We start from the raw sequence: 24,114 nt of genomic DNA on the forward strand, positions 1-24,114 counted from the left end.
AAAAAAACTCTAAACATGTCAACATTGATTTTAGGATTCTCAACGGGAGTTTTACAGATTTTGACGTGAAAGGGTCAAAATCTAGTCGGGGATTTGGAAAACTTTGCGAGAATGTCAAAAGTTTCCCCGGGATTTCCAAAATGTTGAAAAAAACTCTAAACATGTCAGCAATTTTTTAGGATTCTCAGCCGGAGTTTTAGAGATTTTGACGTGAAAGTGTCACAATTTATTCGGGGATTTGGAAAACTTTGCGAGAATGTCAAAAGTTTCACCGGGATTTCCAAAATGTTGAAAAAAACTCTAAACATGTCAACATTCATTTTAGGATTCTCCACTGGAGTTTTAGAGATTTTGACGTGAAAGGGTCAAAATCTTGTCGGGGATTTGGAAAACTTTGCGAGAATGTCAAAAGTTTCACCGGGCTTTCCAAAATGTTGAAAAAAACTCTAAACATGTCAACATTGATTTTAGGATTTTCAACCAGAGTTTTAGAGATTTTGACGTGAAATGGTCAAAATCTTGTCGGGGATTTTGAAAACTTTGCGAGAATGTCAAAAGTTTCACCGGGATTTCTAAAATGTTGGAAAAATCTCTAGACATGTCTAACATTGATTTTAGGATTCTCAACCGGAGTTTTAGAGATTTTGAAGTGAAAGGGTCAAAATCTTCTCGGGGATTTGGAAAACTTTGCGTGAATGTCAAAAGTTTCACCGGGATTTCCAAAATGTTGAAAAAAACTCTAAACATGCCAACATTGATTTTAGGATTCTCAACTGGAGTTTTAGAGATTTTGACGTGAAAGGGTCAAAATCTTGTCGGGGACTTGGAAAACTTTGCAGAGAATGTCAAAAGTTTCACCGGAATTTCCAAAATGTTGAAAAAATCTCTAGACATGTCAACATTGATTTTAGGATTCTCCACCGGAGTTTTACAGATTTTGACGTGAAAGTGTCACAATCTTGTCGGGGATTTGGAAAACTTTGCGAGAATGTCAAAAGTTTCACCGGGATTTCCAAAATGTTGAAAAAAACTCTAAACATGTCAGCACTTTTTTTAGGATTCTCAACTGGAGTTTTAGAGATTTTGACGTGAAAGGGTCAAAATCTTGTGGGGGATTTGGAAAACTTTGCGAGAATGTCAAAAGTTTCACTGGGATTTCCAAAATGTTGAAAAAAACTCTAAACATGTCAACATTGATTTTAGGATTATCAACCAGAGTTTTAGAGATTTTGACGTGAAAGGGTCAAAATCTTGTCGGGGATTTGGAAAACTTTGCGAGAATGTCAAAAGTTTCACCGGGATTTCTAAAATGTTGAAAAAAACTCTAAACATGTCAACATTGATTTTAGGATTCTCAACGGGAGTTTTACAGATTTTGACGTGAAAGGGTCAAAATCTTTCGGGGATATGGAAAACTTTGCGAGAATGTCAAAAGTTTCACCGGGATTTGCAAAATGTTGAAAAAAACTCTAAACATGTCAACATTGATTTTAGGATTCTCAACGGGAGTTTTACAGATGTTGACGTGAAAGGGTCAAAATCTTGTCGGGGATATGGAAAACTTTGCGAGAATGTCAAAAGTTTCACCGGGATTTGCAAAATGTTGAAAAAAACTCTAAACATGTCAACATTGATTTTAGGATTCTCAACGGGAGTTTTACAGATTTTGACGTGAAAGGGTCAAAATCTAGTCGGGGATTTGGAAAACTTTGCGAGAATGTCAAAAGTTTCCCCGGGATTTCCAAAATGTTGAAAAAAACTCTAAACATGTCAGCACTTTTTTTAGGATTCTCAGCCGGAGTTTTAGAGATTTTGACGTGAAAGTGTCACAATTTATTCGGGGATTTGGAAAACTTTGCGAGAATGTCAAAAGTTTCACCAGGATTTCCAAAATGTTGAAAAAAACTCTAAACATGTCAACATTCATTTTAGGATTCTCCACCGGAGTTTTAGAGATTTTGACGTGAAAGGGTCAAAATCTTGCCGGGGATTTGGAAAACTTTGCGAGAATGGCAAAAGTTTCACAGGGATTTCCAATATTTTGAAAAAAAACTCTAAACATGTCAACATTCATTTTAGGATTCTCCACCGGAGTTTTAGAGATTTTGACGTGAAAGTGTCACAATTTATTCGGGGATTTGGAAAACTTTGCGAGAATGTCAAAAGTTTCACTGGAATTTCCAAAATGTTGAAAAAAACTCTAAACATGTCAACATTGATTTTAGGATTCTCAACCAGAGTTTTACAGATTTTGACGTGAAAGGGTCAAAATCTTGTCGGGGATTTGGAAAACTTTGCGAGAATGTCAAAAGTTTCACCGGGATTTGCAAAATGTTGAAAAAAACTCTAAACATGTCAACATTGATTTTAGGATTCTCAACTGGAGTTTTACAGATTTTGACGTGAAAGGGTCAAAATCTTGTCGGGGATATGGAAAACTTTGCGAGAATGTCAAAAGTTTCACAGGGATTTCCAAAATGTTGAAAAAAACTCTAAACATGTCAACATTGATTTTAGGATTCTCAACGGGAGTTTTACAGATTTTGACGTGAAAGGGTCAAAATCTAGTCGGGGATTTGGAAAACTTTGCGAGAATGTCAAAAGTTTCCCCGGGATTTCCAAAATGTTGAAAAAAACTCTAAACATGTCAGCAATTTTTTAGGATTCTCAGCCGGAGTTTTAGAGATTTTGACGTGAAAGTGTCACAATTTATTCGGGGATTTGGAAAACTTTGCGAGAATGTCAAAAGTTTCACCGGGATTTCCAAAATGTTGAAAAAAACTCTAAACATGTCAACATTCATTTTAGGATTCTCCACTGGAGTTTTAGAGATTTTGACGTGAAAGGGTCAAAATCTTGTCGGGGATTTGGAAAACTTTGCGAGAATGTCAAAAGTTTCACCGGGATTTGCAAAATGTTGAAAAAAACTCTAAACATGTCAACATTGATTTTAGGATTTTCAATCAGAGTTTTAGAGATTTTGACGTGAAATGGTCAAAATCTTGTCGGGGATTTTGAAAACTTTGCGAGAATGTCAAAAGTTTCACCGGGATTTCTAAAATGTTGGAAAAATCTCTAGACATGTCTAACATTGATTTTAGGATTCTCAACCGGAGTTTTAGAGATTTTGAAGTGAAAGGGTCAAAATCTTGTCGGGGATTTTGAAAACTTTGCAGAGAATGTCAAAAGTTTCACCGGAATTTCCAAAATGTTGAAAAAATCTCTAGACATGTCTAACATTGATTTTAGGATTCTCCACCGGAGTTTTAGAGATTTTGACGTGAAAGTGTCACAATCTTGTCGGGGATTTGGAAAACTTTGCGAGAATGTCAAAAGTTTCACTGGGATTTCCAAAATGTTGAAAAAAACTCTAAACATGTCAGCACTTTTTTTAGGATTCTCAACTGGAGTTTTAGAGATTTTGACGTGAAAGGGTCAAAATCTTGTGGGGGATTTGGAAAACTTTGCGAGAATGTCAAAAGTTTCACTGGGATTTCCAAAATGTTGAAAAAAACTCTAAACATGTCAACATTGATTTTAGGATTATCAACCAGAGTTTTAGAGATTTTGACGTGAAAGGGTCAAAATCTTGTCGGGGATTTGGAAAACTTTGCGAGAATGTCAAAAGTTTCACCGGGATTTCCAAAATGTTGAAAAAAACTCTAAACATGTCAACATTGATTTTAGGATTCTCAACGGGAGTTTTACAGATTTTGACGTGAAAGGGTCAAAATCTTTCGGGGATATGGAAAACTTTGCGAGAATGTCAAAAGTTTCACCGGGATTTGCAAAATGTTGAAAAAAACTCTAAACATGTCAACATTGATTTTAGGATTCTCAACGGGAGTTTTACAGATGTTGACGTGAAAGGGTCAAAATCTTGTCGGGGATATGGAAAACTTTGCGAGAATGTCAAAAGTTTCACCGGGATTTGCAAAATGTTGAAAAAAACTCTAAACATGTCAACATTGATTTTAGGATTCTCAACGGGAGTTTTACAGATTTTGACGTGAAAGGGTCAAAATCTAGTCGGGGATTTGGAAAACTTTGCGAGAATGTCAAAAGTTTCCCCGGGATTTCCAAAATGTTGAAAAAAACTCTAAACATGTCAGCACTTTTTTTAGGATTCTCAGCCGGAGTTTTAGAGATTTTGACGTGAAAGTGTCACAATTTATTCGGGGATTTGGAAAACTTTGCGAGAATGTCAAAAGTTTCACCAGGATTTCCAAAATGTTGAAAAAAACTCTAAACATGTCAACATTCATTTTAGGATTCTCCACCGGAGTTTTAGAGATTTTGACGTGAAAGGGTCAAAATCTTGCCGGGGATTTGGAAAACTTTGCGAGAATGGCAAAAGTTTCACAGGGATTTCCAATATTTTGAAAAAAAACTCTAAACATGTCAACATTCATTTTAGGATTCTCCACCGGAGTTTTAGAGATTTTGACGTGAAAGTGTCACAATTTATTCGGGGATTTGGAAAACTTTGCGAGAATGTCAAAAGTTTCACCGGGATTTCCAAAATGTTGAAAAAAACTCTAAACATGTCAACATTGATTTTAGGATTCTCAACTGGAGTTTTACAGATTTTGACGTGAAAGGGTCAAAATCTTGTGGGGGATTTGGAAAACTTTGCGAGAATGTCAAAAGTTTCACTGGAATTTCCAAAATGTTGAAAAAAACTCTAAACATGTCAACATTGATTTTAGGATTCTCAACCAGAGTTTTACAGATTTTGACGTGAAAGGGTCAAAATCTTGTCGGGGATATGGAAAACTTTGCGAGAATGTCAAAAGTTTCACCGGGATTTCCAATATGTTGAAAAAAACTCTAAACATGTCAACATTCATTTTAGGGTTCTCCACCGGAGTTTTAGAGATTTTGACGTGAAAGGGTCAAAATCTTGTCGGGGATTTGGAAAACTTTGCGAGAATGTCAAAAGTTTCACAGGGATTTCCAATATGTTGAAAAAAACTCTAAACATGTCAACATTGATTTTAGGATTCTCAACTGGAGTTTTAGAGATTTTGACGTGAAAGGGTCAAAATCTTGTCGGGGATTTGGAAAACTTTGCGAGAATGTCAAAAGTTTCACCGGGATTTCCAAAATGTTGAAAAAAACTCTAAACATGTCAGCACTTTTTTTAGGATTCTCAGAAGGAGTTTTAGAGATTTTGACGTGAAAGTGTCACAATTTATTCGGGGATTTGGAAAACTTTGCGAGAATGTCAAAAGTTTCACCGGGATTTCCAAAATGTTGAAAAAAACTCTAAACATGTCAACTTTCATTTTAGGATTCTCCACCGGAGTTTTAGAGATTTTGACGTGAAAGGGTCAAAATCTTGCCGGGGATTTGGAAAACTTTGCGAGAATGGCAAAAGTTTCACAGGGATTTCCAATATGTTGAAAAAAAACTCTAAACATGTCAACATTCATTTTAGGATTCTCCACCGGAGTTTTAGAGATTTTGACGTGAAAGTGTCACAATTTATTCGGGGATTTGGAAAACTTTGCGAGAATGTCAAAAGTTTCCCCGGGATTTCCAAAATGTTGAAAAAAACTCTAAACATGTCAGCACTTTTTTTAGGATTCTCAGCCGGAGTTTTAGAGATTTTGACGTGAAAGTGTCACAATTTATTCGGGGATTTGGAAAACTTTGCGAGAATGTCAAAAGTTTCACCAGGATTTCCAAAATGTTGAAAAAAACTCTAAACATGTCAACATTCATTTTAGGATTCTCCACCGGAGTTTTAGAGATTTTGACGTGAAAGGGTCAAAATCTTGCCGGGGATTTGGAAAACTTTGCGAGAATGGCAAAAGTTTCACAGGGATTTCCAATATGTTGAAAAAAACTCTAAACATGTCAACATTCATTTTAGGATTCTCCACCGGAGTTTTAGAGATTTTGACGTGAAAGTGTCACAATTTATTCGGGGATTTGGAAAACTTTGCGAGAATGTCAAAAGTTTCACCGGGATTTCCAAAATGTTGAAAAAAACTCTAAACATGTCAACATTGATTTTAGGATTCTCAACTGGAGTTTTACAGATTTTGACGTGAAAGGGTCAAAATCTTGTGGGGGATTTGGAAAACTTTGCGAGAATGTCAAAAGTTTCACTGGAATTTCCAAAATGTTGAAAAAAACTCTAAACATGTCAACATTGATTTTAGGATTCTCAACCAGAGTTTTACAGATTTTGACGTGAAAGGGTCAAAATCTTGTCGGGGATTTGGAAAACTTTGCGAGAATGTCAAAAGTTTCACCGGGATTTCCAATATGTTGAAAAAAACTCTAAACATGTCAACATTCATTTTAGGGTTCTCCACCGGAGTTTTAGAGATTTTGACGTGAAAGGGTCAAAATCTTGTCGGGGATTTGGAAAACTTTGCGAGAATGTCAAAAGTTTCACAGGGATTTCCAATATGTTGAAAAAAACTCTAAACATGTCAACATTGATTTTAGGATTCTCAACTGGAGTTTTAGAGATTTTGACGTGAAAGGGTCAAAATCTTGTCGGGGATTTGGAAAACTTTGCGAGAATGTCAAAAGTTTCACCGGGATTTCCAAAATGTTGAAAAAAACTCTAAACATGTCAGCACTTTTTTTAGGATTCTCAGAAGGAGTTTTAGAGATTTTGACGTGAAAGTGTCACAATTTATTCGGGGATTTGGAAAACTTTGCGAGAATGTCAAAAGTTTCACCGGGATTTCCAAAATGTTGAAAAAAACTCTAAACATGTCAACTTTCATTTTAGGATTCTCCACCGGAGTTTTAGAGATTTTGACGTGAAAGGGTCAAAATCTTGCCGGGGATTTGGAAAACTTTGCGAGAATGGCAAAAGTTTCACAGGGATTTCCAATATGTTGAAAAAAAACTCTAAACATGTCAACATTCATTTTAGGATTCTCCACCGGAGTTTTAGAGATTTTGACGTGAAAGTGTCACAATTTATTCGGGGATTTGGAAAACTTTGCGAGAATGTCAAAAGTTTCACTGGAATTTCCAAAATGTTGAAAAAAACTCTAAACATGTCAACATTGATTTTAGGATTCTCAACCAGAGTTTTACAGATTTTGACGTGAAAGGGTCAAAATCTTGTCGGGGATTTGGAAAACTTTGCGAGAATGTCAAAAGTTTCACCGGGATTTGCAAAATGTTGAAAAAAACTCTAAACATGTCAACATTGATTTTAGGATTCTCAACTGGAGTTTTACAGATTTTGACGTGAAAGGGTCAAAATCTTGTCGGGGATATGGAAAACTTTGCGAGAATGTCAAAAGTTTCACCGGGATTTCTAAAATGTTGGAAAAATCTCTAGACATGTCTAACATTGATTTTAGGATTCTCAACCGGAGTTTTAGAGATTTTGAAGTGAAAGGGTCAAAATCTTCTCGGGGATTTGGAAAACTTTGCGTGAATGTCAAAAGTTTCACCGGGATTTCCAAAATGTTGAAAAAAACTCTTAACATGTCAGCAATTTTTTAGGATTCTCAGCCGGAGTTTTAGAGATTTTGACGTGAAAGTGTCACAATTTATTCGGGGATTTGGAAAACTTTGCGAGAATGTCAAAAGTTTCACCGGGATTTCCAAAATGTTGAAAAAAACTCTAAACATGTCAACATTCATTTTAGGATTCTCCACTGGAGTTTTAGAGATTTTGACGTGAAAGGGTCAAAATCTTGTCGGGGATTTGGAAAACTTTGCGAGAATGGCAAAAGTTTCACCGGGCTTTCCAAAATGTTGAAAAAAACTCTAAACATGTCAACATTGATTTTAGGATTTTCAACCAGAGTTTTAGAGATTTTGACGTGAAATGGTCAAAATCTTGTCGGGGATTTTGAAAACTTTGCGAGAATGTCAAAAGTTTCACCGGGATTTCTAAAATGTTGGAAAAATCTCTAGACATGTCTAACATTGATTTTAGGATTCTCCACCGGAGTTTTAGAGATTTTGAAGTGAAAGGGTCAAAATCTTCTCGGGGATTTGGAAAACTTTGCGTGAATGTCAAAAGTTTCACCGGGATTTCCAAAATGTTGAAAAAAACTCTAAACATGCCAACATTGATTTTAGGATTCTCAACTGGAGTTTTAGAGATTTTGACGTGAAAGGGTCAAAATCTTGTCGGGGACTTGGAAAACTTTGCAGAGAATGTCAAAAGTTTCACCGGAATTTCCAAAATGTTGAAAAAATCTCTAGACATGTCAACATTGATTTTAGGATTCTCCACCGGAGTTTTAGAGATTTTGACGTGAAAGGGTCAAAATCTTGTGGGGGATTTGGAAAACTTTGCGAGAATGTCAAAAGTTTCTCTGGGATTTCCAAAATGTTGAAAAAAACTCTAAACATGTCAACATTGATTTTAGGATTATCAACCAGAGTTTTAGAGATTTTGACGTGAAAGGGTCAAAATCTTGTCGGGGATTTGGAAAACTTTGCGAGAATGTCAAAAGTTTCACCGGGATTTGCAAAATGTTGAAAAAAACTCTAAACATGTCAACATTGATTTTAGGATTCTCAACGGGAGTTTTACAGATTTTGACGTGAAAGGGTCAAAATCTTTCGGGGATATGGAAAACTTTGCGAGAATGTCAAAAGTTTCACCGGGATTTGCAAAATGTTGAAAAAAACTCTAAACATGTCAACATTGATTTTAGGATTCTCAACGGGAGTTTTACAGATGTTGACGTGAAAGGGTCAAAATCTTGTCGGGGATATGGAAAACTTTGCGAGAATGTCAAAAGTTTCACCGGGATTTGCAAAATGTTGAAAAAAACTCTAAACATGTCAACATTGATTTTAGGATTCTCAACGGGAGTTTTACAGATTTTGACGTGAAAGGGTCAAAATCTAGTCGGGGATTTGGAAAACTTTGCGAGAATGTCAAAAGTTTCCCCGGGTTTTCCAAAATGTTGAAAAAAACTCTAAACATGTCAGCACTTTTTTTAGGATTCTCAGCCGGAGTTTTAGAGATTTTGACGTGAAAGTGTCACAATTTATTCGGGGATTTGGAAAACTTTGCGAGAATGTCAAAAGTTTCACCAGGATTTCCAAAATGTTGAAAAAAACTCTAAACATGTCAACATTCATTTTAGGATTCTCCACCGGAGTTTTAGAGATTTTGACGTGAAAGGGTCAAAATCTTGCCGGGGATTTGGAAAACTTTGCGAGAATGGCAAAAGTTTCACAGGGATTTCCAATATGTTGAAAAAAACTCTAAACATGTCAACATTCATTTTAGGATTCTCCACCGGAGTTTTAGAGATTTTGACGTGAAAGTGTCACAATTTATTCGGGGATTTGGAAAACTTTGCGAGAATGTCAAAAGTTTCACCGGGATTTCCAAAATGTTGAAAAAAACTCTAAACATGTCAACATTGATTTTAGGATTCTCAACTGGAGTTTTACAGATTTTGACGTGAAAGGGTCAAAATCTTGTGGGGGATTTGGAAAACTTTGCGAGAATGTCAAAAGTTTCACTGGAATTTCCAAAATGTTGAAAAAAACTCTAAACATGTCAACATTGATTTTAGGATTCTCAACCAGAGTTTTACAGATTTTGACGTGAAAGGGTCAAAATCTTGTCGGGGATTTGGAAAACTTTGCGAGAATGTCAAAAGTTTCACCGGGATTTGCAAAATGTTGAAAAAAACTCTAAACATGTCAACATTGATTTTAGGATTCTCAACGGGAGTTTTACAGATTTTGACGTGAAAGGGTCAAAATCTTGTCGGGGATTTGGAAAACTTTGCGAGAATGTCAAAAGTTTCACCGGGATTTCCAAAATGTTGAAAAAAACTCTAAACATGTCAACATTCATTTTAGGGTTCTCCACCGGAGTTTTAGAGATTTTGACGTGAAAGGGTCAAAATCTTGTGGGGGATTTGGAAAACTTTGCGAGAATGTCAAAAGTTTCACAGGGATTTCCAATATGTTGAAAAAAACTCTAAACATGTCAACATTGATTTTAGGATTCTCAACTGGAGTTTTAGAGATTTTGACGTGAAAGGGTCAAAATCTTGTCGGGGATATGGAAAACTTTGCGAGAATGTCAAAAGTTTCACCGGGATTTGCAAAATGTTAAAAAAAACTCTAAACATGTCAACATTGATTTTAGGATTCTCAACGGGAGTTTTACAGATTTTGACGTGAAAGGGTTAAAATCTTGCCGGGGATATGGAAAACTTTGCGAGAATGTCAAAAGTTTCACCGGGATTTGCAAAATGTTGAAAAAAACTCTAAACATGTCAGCACTTTTTTTAGGATTCTCAGCCGGAGTTTTAGAGATTTTGACGTGAAAGTGTCACAATTTATTCGGGGATTTGGAAAACTTTGCGAGAATGTCAAAAGTTTCACCGGGATTTCCAAAATGTTGAAAAAAACTCTAAACATGTCAACATTCATTTTAGGATTCTCCACTGGAGTTTTAGAGATTTTGACGTGAAAGGGTCAAAATCTTGTCGGGGATTTGGAAAACTTTGCGAGAATGTCAAAAGTTTCACCGGGATTTGCAAAATGTTGAAAAAAACTCTAAACATGTCAACATTGATTTTAGGATTTTCAATCAGAGTTTTAGAGATTTTGACGTGAAATGGTCAAAATCTTGTCGGGGATTTTGAAAACTTTGCGAGAATGTCAAAAGTTTCACCGGGATTTCTAAAATGTTGGAAAAATCTCTAGACATGTCTAACATTGATTTTAGGATTCTCAACCGGAGTTTTAGAGATTTTGAAGTGAAAGGGTCAAAATCTTGTCGGGGATTTTGAAAACTTTGCAGAGAATGTCAAAAGTTTCACTGGAATTTCCAAAATGTTGAAAAAATCTCTAGACATGTCTAACATTGATTTTAGGATTCTCCACCGGAGTTTTAGAGATTTTGACGTGAAAGTGTCACAATCTTGTCGGGGATTTGGAAAACTTTGCGAGAATGTCAAAAGTTTCACTGGGATTTCCAAAATGTTGAAAAAAACTCTAAACATGTCAGCACTTTTTTTAGGATTCTCAACTGGAGTTTTAGAGATTTTGACGTGAAAGGGTCAAAATCTTGTGGGGGATTTGGAAAACTTTGCGAGAATGTCAAAAGTTTCACTGGGATTTCCAAAATGTTGAAAAAAACTCTAAACATGTCAACATTGATTTTAGGATTATCAACCAGAGTTTTAGAGATTTTGACGTGAAAGGGTCAAAATCTTGTCGGGGATTTGGAAAACTTTGCGAGAATGTCAAAAGTTTCACCGGGATTTCCAAAATGTTGAAAAAAACTCTAAACATGTCAACATTGATTTTAGGATTCTCAACTGGAGTTTTAGAGATTTTGACGTGAAAGGGTCAAAATCTTGTCGGGGATATGGAAAACTTTGCGAGAATGTCAAAAGTTTCACCGGGATTTGCAAAATGTTAAAAAAAACTCTAAACATGTCAACATTGATTTTAGGATTCTCAACGGGAGTTTTACAGATTTTGACGTGAAAGGGTTAAAATCTTGCCGGGGATATGGAAAACTTTGCGAGAATGTCAAAAGTTTCACCGGGATTTGCAAAATGTTGAAAAAAACTCTAAACATGTCAGCACTTTTTTTAGGATTCTCAGCCGGAGTTTTAGAGATTTTGACGTGAAAGTGTCACAATTTATTCGGGGATTTGGAAAACTTTGCGAGAATGTCAAAAGTTTCACCGGGATTTCCAAAATGTTGAAAAAAACTCTAAACATGTCAACATTCATTTTAGGATTCTCCACTGGAGTTTTAGAGATTTTGACGTGAAAGGGTCAAAATCTTGTCGGGGATTTGGAAAACTTTGCGAGAATGTCAAAAGTTTCACCGGGATTTGCAAAATGTTGAAAAAAACTCTAAACATGTCAACATTGATTTTAGGATTTTCAATCAGAGTTTTAGAGATTTTGACGTGAAATGGTCAAAATCTTGTCGGGGATTTTGAAAACTTTGCGAGAATGTCAAAAGTTTCACCGGGATTTCTAAAATGTTGGAAAAATCTCTAGACATGTCTAACATTGATTTTAGGATTCTCAACCGGAGTTTTAGAGATTTTGAAGTGAAAGGGTCAAAATCTTGTCGGGGATTTTGAAAACTTTGCAGAGAATGTCAAAAGTTTCACTGGAATTTCCAAAATGTTGAAAAAATCTCTAGACATGTCTAACATTGATTTTAGGATTCTCCACCGGAGTTTTAGAGATTTTGACGTGAAAGTGTCACAATCTTGTCGGGGATTTGGAAAACTTTGCGAGAATGTCAAAAGTTTCACTGGGATTTCCAAAATGTTGAAAAAAACTCTAAACATGTCAGCACTTTTTTTAGGATTCTCAACTGGAGTTTTAGAGATTTTGACGTGAAAGGGTCAAAATCTTGTGGGGGATTTGGAAAACTTTGCGAGAATGTCAAAAGTTTCACTGGGATTTCCAAAATGTTGAAAAAAACTCTAAACATGTCAACATTGATTTTAGGATTATCAACCAGAGTTTTAGAGATTTTGACGTGAAAGGGTCAAAATCTTGTCGGGGATTTGGAAAACTTTGCGAGAATGTCAAAAGTTTCACCGGGATTTCCAAAATGTTGAAAAAAACTCTAAACATGTCAACATTGATTTTAGGATTCTCAACGGGAGTTTTACAGATTTTGACGTGAAAGGGTCAAAATCTTTCGGGGATATGGAAAACTTTGCGAGAATGTCAAAAGTTTCACCGGGATTTGCAAAATGTTGAAAAAAACTCTAAACATGTCAACATTGATTTTAGGATTCTCAACGGGAGTTTTACAGATGTTGACGTGAAAGGGTCAAAATCTTGTCGGGGATATGGAAAACTTTGCGAGAATGTCAAAAGTTTCACCGGGATTTGCAAAATGTTGAAAAAAACTCTAAACATGTCAACATTGATTTTAGGATTCTCAACGGGAGTTTTACAGATTTTGACGTGAAAGGGTCAAAATCTAGTCGGGGATTTGGAAAACTTTGCGAGAATGTCAAAAGTTTCCCCGGGATTTCCAAAATGTTGAAAAAAACTCTAAACATGTCAGCACTTTTTTTAGGATTCTCAGCCGGAGTTTTAGAGATTTTGACGTGAAAGTGTCACAATTTATTCGGGGATTTGGAAAACTTTGCGAGAATGTCAAAAGTTTCACCAGGATTTCCAAAATGTTGAAAAAAACTCTAAACATGTCAACATTCATTTTAGGATTCTCCACCGGAGTTTTAGAGATTTTGACGTGAAAGGGTCAAAATCTTGCCGGGGATTTGGAAAACTTTGCGAGAATGGCAAAAGTTTCACAGGGATTTCCAATATGTTGAAAAAAACTCTAAACATGTCAACATTCATTTTAGGATTCTCCACCGGAGTTTTAGAGATTTTGACGTGAAAGTGTCACAATTTATTCGGGGATTTGGAAAACTTTGCGAGAATGTCAAAAGTTTCACCGGGATTTCCAAAATGTTGAAAAAAACTCTAAACATGTCAACATTGATTTTAGGATTCTCAACTGGAGTTTTACAGATTTTGACGTGAAAGGGTCAAAATCTTGTGGGGGATTTGGAAAACTTTGCGAGAATGTCAAAAGTTTCACTGGAATTTCCAAAATGTTGAAAAAAACTCTAAACATGTCAACATTGATTTTAGGATTCTCAACCAGAGTTTTACAGATTTTGACGTGAAAGGGTCAAAATCTTGTCGGGGATATGGAAAACTTTGCGAGAATGTCAAAAGTTTCACCGGGATTTCCAATATGTTGAAAAAAACTCTAAACATGTCAACATTCATTTTAGGGTTCTCCACCGGAGTTTTAGAGATTTTGACGTGAAAGGGTCAAAATCTTGTCGGGGATTTGGAAAACTTTGCGAGAATGTCAAAAGTTTCACAGGGATTTCCAATATGTTGAAAAAAACTCTAAACATGTCAACATTGATTTTAGGATTCTCAACTGGAGTTTTAGAGATTTTGACGTGAAAGGGTCAAAATCTTGTCGGGGATTTGGAAAACTTTGCGAGAATGTCAAAAGTTTCACCGGGATTTCCAAAATGTTGAAAAAAACTCTAAACATGTCAGCACTTTTTTTAGGATTCTCAGAAGGAGTTTTAGAGATTTTGACGTGAAAGTGTCACAATTTATTCGGGGATTTGGAAAACTTTGCGAGAATGTCAAAAGTTTCACCGGGATTTCCAAAATGTTGAAAAAAACTCTAAACATGTCAACTTTCATTTTAGGATTCTCCACCGGAGTTTTAGAGATTTTGACGTGAAAGGGTCAAAATCTTGCCGGGGATTTGGAAAACTTTGCGAGAATGGCAAAAGTTTCACAGGGATTTCCAATATGTTGAAAAAAAACTCTAAACATGTCAACATTCATTTTAGGATTCTCCACCGGAGTTTTAGAGATTTTGACGTGAAAGTGTCACAATTTATTCGGGGATTTGGAAAACTTTGCGAGAATGTCAAAAGTTTCCCCGGGATTTCCAAAATGTTGAAAAAAACTCTAAACATGTCAGCACTTTTTTTAGGATTCTCAGCCGGAGTTTTAGAGATTTTGACGTGAAAGTGTCACAATTTATTCGGGGATTTGGAAAACTTTGCGAGAATGTCAAAAGTTTCACCAGGATTTCCAAAATGTTGAAAAAAACTCTAAACATGTCAACATTCATTTTAGGATTCTCCACCGGAGTTTTAGAGATTTTGACGTGAAAGGGTCAAAATCTTGCCGGGGATTTGGAAAACTTTGCGAGAATGGCAAAAGTTTCACAGGGATTTCCAATATGTTGAAAAAAACTCTAAACATGTCAACATTCATTTTAGGATTCTCCACCGGAGTTTTAGAGATTTTGACGTGAAAGTGTCACAATTTATTCGGGGATTTGGAAAACTTTGCGAGAATGTCAAAAGTTTCACCGGGATTTCCAAAATGTTGAAAAAAACTCTAAACATGTCAACATTGATTTTAGGATTCTCAACTGGAGTTTTACAGATTTTGACGTGAAAGGGTCAAAATCTTGTGGGGGATTTGGAAAACTTTGCGAGAATGTCAAAAGTTTCACTGGAATTTCCAAAATGTTGAAAAAAACTCTAAACATGTCAACATTGATTTTAGGATTCTCAACCAGAGTTTTACAGATTTTGACGTGAAAGGGTCAAAATCTTGTCGGGGATTTGGAAAACTTTGCGAGAATGTCAAAAGTTTCACCGGGATTTCCAATATGTTGAAAAAAACTCTAAACATGTCAACATTCATTTTAGGGTTCTCCACCGGAGTTTTAGAGATTTTGACGTGAAAGGGTCAAAATCTTGTCGGGGATTTGGAAAACTTTGCGAGAATGTCAAAAGTTTCACAGGGATTTCCAATATGTTGAAAAAAACTCTAAACATGTCAACATTGATTTTAGGATTCTCAACTGGAGTTTTAGAGATTTTGACGTGAAAGGGTCAAAATCTTGTCGGGGATTTGGAAAACTTTGCGAGAATGTCAAAAGTTTCACCGGGATTTCCAAAATGTTGAAAAAAACTCTAAACATGTCAGCACTTTTTTTAGGATTCTCAGAAGGAGTTTTAGAGATTTTGACGTGAAAGTGTCACAATTTATTCGGGGATTTGGAAAACTTTGCGAGAATGTCAAAAGTTTCACCGGGATTTCCAAAATGTTGAAAAAAACTCTAAACATGTCAACTTTCATTTTAGGATTCTCCACCGGAGTTTTAGAGATTTTGACGTGAAAGGGTCAAAATCTTGCCGGGGATTTGGAAAACTTTGCGAGAATGGCAAAAGTTTCACAGGGATTTCCAATATGTTGAAAAAAAACTCTAAACATGTCAACATTCATTTTAGGATTCTCCACCGGAGTTTTAGAGATTTTGACGTGAAAGTGTCACAATTTATTCGGGGATTTGGAAAACTTTGCGAGAATGTCAAAAGTTTCACTGGAATTTCCAAAATGTTGAAAAAAACTCTAAACATGTCAACATTGATTTTAGGATTCTCAACCAGAGTTTTACAGATTTTGACGTGAAAGGGTCAAAATCTTGTCGGGGATTTGGAAAACTTTGCGAGAATGTCAAAAGTTTCACCGGGATTTGCAAAATGTTGAAAAAAACTCTAAACATGTCAACATTGATTTTAGGATTCTCAACTGGAGTTTTACAGATTTTGACGTGAAAGGGTCAAAATCTTGTCGGGGATATGGAAAACTTTGCGAGAATGTCAAAAGTTTCACCGGGATTTCTAAAATGTTGGAAAAATCTCTAGACATGTCTAACATTGATTTTAGGATTCTCAACCGGAGTTTTAGAGATTTTGAAGTGAAAGGGTCAAAATCTTCTCGGGGATTTGGAAAACTTTGCGTGAATGTCAAAAGTTTCACCGGGATTTCCAAAATGTTGAAAAAAACTCTTAACATGTCAGCAATTTTTTAGGATTCTCAGCCGGAGTTTTAGAGATTTTGACGTGAAAGTGTCACAATTTATTCGGGGATTTGGAAAACTTTGCGAGAATGTCAAAAGTTTCACCGGGATTTCCAAAATGTTGAAAAAAACTCTAAACATGTCAACATTCATTTTAGGATTCTCCACTGGAGTTTTAGAGATTTTGACGTGAAAGGGTCAAAATCTTGTCGGGGATTTGGAAAACTTTGCGAGAATGGCAAAAGTTTCACCGGGCTTTCCAAAATGTTGAAAAAAACTCTAAACATGTCAACATTGATTTTAGGATTTTCAACCAGAGTTTTAGAGATTTTGACGTGAAATGGTCAAAATCTTGTCGGGGATTTTGAAAACTTTGCGAGAATGTCAAAAGTTTCACCGGGATTTCTAAAATGTTGGAAAAATCTCTAGACATGTCTAACATTGATTTTAGGATTCTCCACCGGAGTTTTAGAGATTTTGAAGTGAAAGGGTCAAAATCTTCTCGGGGATTTGGAAAACTTTGCGTGAATGTCAAAAGTTTCACCGGGATTTCCAAAATGTTGAAAAAAACTCTAAACATGCCAACATTGATTTTAGGATTCTCAACTGGAGTTTTAGAGATTTTGACGTGAAAGGGTCAAAATCTTGTCGGGGACTTGGAAAACTTTGCAGAGAATGTCAAAAGTTTCACCGGAATTTCCAAAATGTTGAAAAAATCTCTAGACATGTCAACATTGATTTTAGGATTCTCCACCGGAGTTTTAGAGATTTTGACGTGAAAGGGTCAAAATCTTGTGGGGGATTTGGAAAACTTTGCGAGAATGTCAAAAGTTTCTCTGGGATTTCCAAAATGTTGAAAAAAACTCTAAACATGTCAACATTGATTTTAGGATTATCAACCAGAGTTTTAGAGATTTTGACGTGAAAGGGTCAAAATCTTGTCGGGGATTTGGAAAACTTTGCGAGAATGTCAAAAGTTTCACCGGGATTTGCAAAATGTTGAAAAAAACTCTAAACATGTCAACATTGATTTTAGGATTCTCAACGGGAGTTTTACAGATTTTGACGTGAAAGGGTCAAAATCTTTCGGGGATATGGAAAACTTTGCGAGAATGTCAAAAGTTTCACCGGGATTTGCAAAATGTTGAAAAAAACTCTAAACATGTCAACATTGATTTTAGGATTCTCAACGGGAGTTTTACAGATGTTGACGTGAAAGGGTCAAAATCTTGTCGGGGATATGGAAAACTTTGCGAGAATGTCAAAAGTTTCACCGGGATTTGCAAAATGTTGAAAAAAACTCTAAACATGTCAACATTGATTTTAGGATTCTCAACGGGAGTTTTACAGATTTTGACGTGAAAGGGTCAAAATCTAGTCGGGGATTTGGAAAACTTTGCGAGAATGTCAAAAGTTTCCCCGGGTTTTCCAAAATGTTGAAAAAAACTCTAAACATGTCAGCACTTTTTTTAGGATTCTCAGCCGGAGTTTTAGAGATTTTGACGTGAAAGTGTCACAATTTATTCGGGGATTTGGAAAACTTTGCGAGAATGTCAAAAGTTTCACCAGGATTTCCAAAATGTTGAAAAAAACTCTAAACATGTCAACATTCATTTTAGGATTCTCCACCGGAGTTTTAGAGATTTTGACGTGAAAGGGTCAAAATCTTGCCGGGGATTTGGAAAACTTTGCGAGAATGGCAAAAGTTTCACAGGGATTTCCAATATGTTGAAAAAAACTCTAAACATGTCAACATTCATTTTAGGATTCTCCACCGGAGTTTTAGAGATTTTGACGTGAAAGTGTCACAATTTATTCGGGGATTTGGAAAACTTTGCGAGAATGTCAAAAGTTTCACCGGGATTTCCAAAATGTTGAAAAAAACTCTAAACATGTCAACATTGATTTTAGGATTCTCAACTGGAGTTTTACAGATTTTGACGTGAAAGGGTCAAAATCTTGTGGGGGATTTGGAAAACTTTGCGAGAATGTCAAAAGTTTCACTGGAATTTCCAAAATGTTGAAAAAAACTCTAAACATGTCAACATTGATTTTAGGATTCTCAACCAGAGTTTTACAGATTTTGACGTGAAAGGGTCAAAATCTTGTCGGGGATTTGGAAAACTTTGCGAGAATGTCAAAAGTTTCACCGGGATTTGCAAAATGTTGAAAAAAACTCTAAACATGTCAACATTGATTTTAGGATTCTCAACGGGAGTTTTACAGATTTTGACGTGAAAGGGTCAAAATCTTGTCGGGGATTTGGAAAACTTTGCGAGAATGTCAAAAGTTTCACCGGGATTTCCAAAATGTTGAAAAAAACTCTAAACATGTCAACATTCATTTTAGGGTTCTCCACCGGAGTTTTAGAGATTTTGACGTGAAAGGGTCAAAATCTTGTGGGGGATTTGGAAAACTTTGCGAGAATGTCAAAAGTTTCACAGGGATTTCCAATATGTTGAAAAAAACTCTAAACATGTCAACATTGATTTTAGGATTCTCAACTGGAGTTTTAGAGATTTTGACGTGAAAGGGTCAAAATCTTGTCGGGGATATGGAAAACTTTGCGAGAATGTCAAAAGTTTCACCGGGATTTGCAAAATGTTAAAAAAAACTCTAAACATGTCAACATTGATTTTAGGATTCTCAACGGGAGTTTTACAGATTTTGACGTGAAAGGGTTAAAATCTTGCCGGGGATATGGAAAACTTTGCGAGAATGTCAAAAGTTTCACCGGGATTTGCAAAATGTTGAAAAAAACTCTAAACATGTCAGCACTTTTTTTAGGATTCTCAGCCGGAGTTTTAGAGATTTTGACGTGAAAGTGTCACAATTTATTCGGGGATTTGGAAAACTTTGCGAGAATGTCAAAAGTTTCACCGGGATTTCCAAAATGTTGAAAAAAACTCTAAACATGTCATCATTCATTTTAGGATTCTCCACCGGAGTTTTAGAGATTTTGACGTGAAAGGGTCAAAATCTTGCCGGGGATTTGGAAAACTTTGCGAGAATGGCAAAAGTTTCACCGGGATTTGCAAAATGTTGAAAAAAACTCTAAACATGTCAACATTGATTTTAGGATTCTCAACCAGAGTTTTACAGATTTTGACGTGAAAGGGTCAAAATCTTGCCGGGGATTTGGAAAACTTTGCGAGAATGGCGAAAGTTTCACCGGGATTTCCAAAATGTTGAAAAAAACTCTAAACATGTCAACATTCATTTTAGGGTTCTCCACCGGAGTTTTAGAGATTTTGACGTGAAAGGGTCAAAATCTTGTCGGGGATTTGGAAAACTTTGCGAGAATGGCGAAAGTTTCACAGGGATTTCCAAAATGTTGAAAAAAACTCTAAACATGTCAACATTCATTTTAGGATTCTCCACCGGAGTTTTAGAGATTTTGACGTGAAAGGGTCAAAATCTTGCCGGGGATTTGGAAAACTTTGCGAGAATGGCAAAAGTTTCACAGGGATTTCCAATATGTTGAAAAAAACTCTAAACATGTCAACATTCATTTTAGGATTCTCCACCGGAGTTTTAGAGATTTTGACGTGAAAGTGTCACAATTTATTCGGGGATTTGGAAAACTTTGCGAGAATGTCAAAAGCTTCACCGGGATTTCCAAAATGTTGAAAAAAACTCTAAACATGTCAACATTGATTTTAGGATTCTCAACTGGAGTTTTACAGATTTTGACGTGAAAGGGTCAAAATCTTGTGGGGGATTTGGAAAACTTTGCGAGAATGTCAAAAGTTTCACTGGAATTTCCAAAATGTTGAAAAAAACTCTAAACATGTCAACATTGATTTTAGGATTCTCAACTGGAGTTTTAGAGATTTTGACGTGAAAGGGTCAAAATCTTGTCGGGGATTTGGAAAACTTTGCGAGAATGTCAAAAGTTTCACCGGGATTTGCAAAATGTTAAAAAAAACTCTAAACATGTCAACATTGATTTTAGGATTCTCAACGGGAGTTTTACAGATTTTGACGTGAAAGGGTCAAAATCTTGTCGGGGATATGGAAAACTTTGCGAGAATGTCAAAAGTTTCACCGGGATTTGCAAAATGTTGAAAAAAACTCTAAACATGTCAACATTGATTTTAGGATTCTCAACGGGAGTTTTACAGATTTTGACGTGAAAGGGTCAAAATCTTGTCGGGGATATGGAAAACTTTGCGAGAATGTCAAAAGTTTCACAGGGATTTCCAAAATGTTGAAAAAAACTCTAAACATGTCAACATTGATTTTAGGATTCTCAACAGGAGTTTTACAGATTTTGACGTGAAAGGGTCAAAATCTAGTCGGGGATTTGGAAAACTTTGCGAGAATGTCAAAAGTTTCCCCGGGATTTCCAAAATGTTGAAAAAAACTCTAAACATGTCAGCACTTTTTTTAGGATTCTCAGCCGGAGTTTTAGAGATTTTGACGTGACAGTGTCACAATTTATTCGGGGATTTGGAAAACTTTGCGAGAATGTCAAAAGTTTCACCGGGATTTCCAAAATGTTGAAAAAAACTCTAAACATGTCAACATTCATTTTAGGATTCTCCACCGGAGTTTTAGAGATTTAGACGTGAAAGTGTCACAATTTATTCGGGGATTTGGAAAACTTTGCGAGAATGTCAAAAGTTTCACCGGGATTTCCAATATGTTGAAAAAAACTCTAAACATGTCAACATTGATTTTAGGATTCTCAACTGGAGTTTTACAGATTTTGACGTGAAAGGGTCAAAATCTTGTCGGGGATTTGGAAAACTTTGCGAGAATGTCAAAAGTTTCACTGGGATTTGCAAAATGTTGAAAAAAACTCTAAACATGTCAACATTCATTTTAGGATTCTCAACGGGAGTTTTACAGATTATGACGTGAAAGGGTCAAAATCTTGTCGGGGATATGGAAAACTTTGCGAGAATGTCAAAAGTTTCACCGGGATTTCCAAAATGTTGAAAAAAACTCTAAACATGTCAACATTGATTTTAGGATTCTCAACGGGAGTTTTACAGATTTTGACGTGAAAGGGTCAAAATCTAGTCGGGGATTTGGAAAACTTTGCGAGAATGTCAAAAGTTTCACCGGGATTTCCAAAATGTTGAAAAAAACTCTAAACATGTCAGCACTTTTTTTAGGATTCTCAGCCGGAGTTTTAGAGATTTTGACGTGAAAGTGTCACAATTTATTCGGGGATTTGGAAAACTTTGCGAGAATGTCAAAAGTTTCACCGGGATTTCCAAAATGTTGAAAAAAACTCTAAACATGTCAACATTCATTTTAGGATTCTCAACCGGAGTTTTAGAGATTTTGACGTGAAAGGGTCAAAATCTTGCCGGGGATTTGGAAAACTTTGCGAGAATGGCAAAAGTTTCACAGGGATTTCCAATATGTTGAAAAAAACTCTAAACATGTCAACATTCATTTTAGGATTCTCCACCGGAGTTTTAGAGATTTTGACGTGAAAGTGTCACAATTTATTCGGGGATTTGGAAAACTTTGCGAGAATGTCAAAAGTTTCACAGGGATTTCCAATATGTTGAAAAAAACTCTAAACATGTCAACATTGATTTTAGGATTCTCAACTGGAGTTTTAGAGATTTTGACGTGAAACGGTCAAAATCTTGTCGGGGATTTGGAAAACTTTGCGAGAATGTCAAAAGTTTCACCGGGATTTGCAAAATGTTGAAAAAAACTCTAAACATGTCAACATTGATTTTAGGATTCTCAACGGGAGTTTTACAGATTTTGACGTGAAAGGGTCAAAATCTTGTCGGGGATATGGAAAACTTTGCGAGAATGTCAAAAGTTTCACCGGGATTTGCAAAATGTTGAAAAAAACTCTAAACATGTCAACATTGATTTTAGGATTCTCAACGGGAGTTTTACAGATTTTGACGTGAAAGGGTCAAAATCTAGTCGGGGATATGGAAAACTTTGCGAGAATGTCAAAAGTTTCCCCGGGATTTCCAAAATGTTGAAAAAATCTCTAAACATGTCAGCACTTTTTTTAGGATTCTCAGCCGGAGTTTTAGAGATTTTGACGTGAAAGTGTCACAATTTATTCGGGGATTTGGAAAACTTTGCGAGAATGTCAAAAGTTTCACCGGGATTTGCAAAATGTTGAAAAAAACTCTAAACATGTCAACATTGATTTTAGGATTCTCAACGGGAGTTTTACAGATTTTGACGTGAAAGGGTCAAAATCTTGTCGGGGATATGGAAAACTTTGGGAGAATGGCAAAAGTTTCACCGGGATTTCCAAAATGTTGAAAAAAACTCTAAACATGTCAACATTCATTTTAGGATTCTCCACCGGAGTTTTAGAGATTTTGACGTGAAAGGGTCAAAATCTTGTCGGGGATATGGAAAACTTTGCGAGAATGTCAAAAGTTTCACCGGGATTTCCAAAATGTTGAAAAAAACTCTAAACATGTCAACATTGATTTTAGGATTCTCAACGGGAGTTTTACAGATTTTGACGTGAAAGGGTCAAAATCTAGTCGGGGATTTGGAAAACTTTGCGAGAATGTCAAAAGTTTCCCCGGGATTTCCAAAATGTTGAAAAAAACTCTAAACATGTCAGCACTTTTTTTAGGATTCTCAGCCGGAGTTTTAGAGATTTTGACGTGAAAGTGTCACAATTTATTCGGGGATTTGGAAAACTTTGCGAGAATGTCAAAAGTTTCACCGGGATTTCCAAAATGTTGAAAAAAACTCTAAACATGTCAACATTCATTTTAGGATTCTCCACTGGAGTTTTAGAGATTTTGACGTGAAAGGGTCAAAATCTTGTCGGGGATTTGGAAAACTTTGCGAGAATGTCAAAAGTTTCACCGGGATTTCCAAAATGTTGAAAAAAACTCTAAACATGTCAACATTGATTTTAGGATTCTCAACTGGAGTTTTACAGATTTTGACGTGAAAGGGTCAAAATCTTGTCGGGGATTTGGAAAACTTTGCGAGAATGTCAAAAGTTTCACCGGGATTTGCAAAATGTTGAAAAAAACTCTAAACATGTCAACATTGATTTTAGGATTCTCAACGGGAGTTTTACAGATTTTGACGTGAAAGGGTCAAAATCTTGTCGGGGATATGGAAAACTTTGGGAGAATGGCAAAAGTTTCACCGGGATTTCCAAAATGTTGAAAAAAACTCTAAACATGTCAACATTCATTTTAGGATTCTCCACCGGAGTTTTAGAGATTTTGACGTGAAAGGGTCAAAATCTTGTCGGGGATATGGAAAACTTTGCGAGAATGTCAAAAGTTTCACCGGGATTTCCAAAATGTTGAAAAAAACTCTAAACATGTCAACATTGATTTTAGGATTCTCAACGGGAGTTTTACAGATTTTGACGTGAAAGGGTCAAAATCTAGTCGGGGATTTGGAAAACTTTGCGAGAATGTCAAAAGTTTCCCCGGGATTTCCAAAATGTTGAAAAAAACTCTAAACATGTCAGCACTTTTTTTAGGATTCTCAGCCGGAGTTTTAGAGATTTTGACGTGAAAGTGTCACAATTTATTCGGGGATTTGGAAAACTTTGCGAGAATGTCAAAAGTTTCACCGGGATTTCCAAAATGTTGAAAAAAACTCTAAACATGTCAACATTCATTTTAGGATTCTCCACTGGAGTTTTAGAGATTTTGACGTGAAAGGGTCAAAATCTTGTCGGGGATTTGGAAAACTTTGCGAGAATGTCAAAAGTTTCACCGGGATTTCCAAAATGTTGAAAAAAACTC

The sequence above is a fragment of the Streptopelia decaocto genome (genome assembly GCF_964273445.1).
Source record: "Streptopelia decaocto genome assembly, chromosome: 6".
NCBI classification, from domain to species: Eukaryota; Metazoa; Chordata; class Aves; order Columbiformes; family Columbidae; genus Streptopelia; species Streptopelia decaocto.